Below are 1,335 nucleotides of genomic sequence, written 5' to 3'. Positions count from 1 at the left end.
TATATATATATATATATATATATATATGGGGGGGAGCAGTGTTTCAGTTTGACTGTTAAAAACTGTTTAGATGATTAAAAAGGAATTTATTTAGAAGTGGGCCGGCTGCTAGTTTTCTATCTATAGCAATAACAATGGTGTAATGATTCAGATGGACTCCCAAACAAGATGGTGCTCACCCAACTGGCCAATGGGAACGTGGCCCCACCCATAACACTATTTTCACATGAGAGAAAAATCCTGAGACAAGAGCAAAAAATTTAATCGAGAGCAAAGCCCTTCTTTTTGAGAGATACTTTTTTTCACACTGATAGCAAAAAATATATATTTGAGAGTTAAAAAAAGTATTGTGAGAGATTATTTTTTGCTATTGGTGTGAAAACTTTTTCTCTCAAATATTTTTTTTTCTCTCATAAAATGCTTTTTTTCGCTATCAGTGTGATAACTTTATCTTACAAAAATTTTTTTTCTCTCTCAGATCATTTATTTCGCATGTAATAAAGAAACAAGTCTAGCTCCATAATAGTCCTTCAACCAATCAGACCAATGATCCGGGTGACGTAGGCGACAGCGGCAACATTGGGTTTGGTACGCTTTGGTGGCCGCTGTGTTAAATGTAAACAAGAAGCTGCTTGGTGGCTTATTTCCAGTCCTTGTGTTAAACCCGCCAGGTAGATACGCCAGTCAGAGTGGGCGGGGCTTAACCAGTCTAGTCAAAGAGAGGACACAGGCCTACTGGTTAAAAAAAAAACTGTCTGGTAAAATCCCCTTTTCGGCTGTTCTGCAATGGACTTTAACAGAGTTAAACATAGTGGACTAAGTCTTTTTTATTTTAATATATTTATGATCTTGTCTTAGTTTTTTCTCTCAAAGTCATCAACTACTTTGTTCACAGCCTTAGCCATAATAACACTCTGCACTCAAAATTCAGATCAGTTCCTATAGCCTCTGTGTCTGTCAAAATGCCGTCACGCAGTATAGGTAGGCCTATTAGTTATAACAATTGAAAAAAGAACCACATATTTACCATGAAGGTTTCTACATTCAATGTCACAGTAATGTACAAGAAGTAATTGTTTCTCCGTTGTGTGTGTCTTCTTTGTCTTTATTATGTCCTCTCCTTCTGTTTTGGGCTGTCTTGCAGTGACACGTTGGACCTGCAATTCCAAGCATGTCCAGCAGACGTCCTTGTTTAGCTCCTCATCACCTACAGTAATCTGTCATGTGCCAATTTTAAAGGGTTGTGCAACCACAACTTGTGTATGTTGGTGCACTTAATAGTTTCTTGATTGTGAAATTAAAATGTACATATATACATATACACTACCGTTCAAA

Source organism: Etheostoma spectabile, chromosome 15 (assembly GCF_008692095.1).
Source record: "Etheostoma spectabile isolate EspeVRDwgs_2016 chromosome 15, UIUC_Espe_1.0, whole genome shotgun sequence".
Lineage (NCBI taxonomy): Eukaryota > Metazoa > Chordata > Actinopteri > Perciformes > Percidae > Etheostoma > Etheostoma spectabile.
This window is presented reverse-complemented; position numbering follows the sequence as displayed.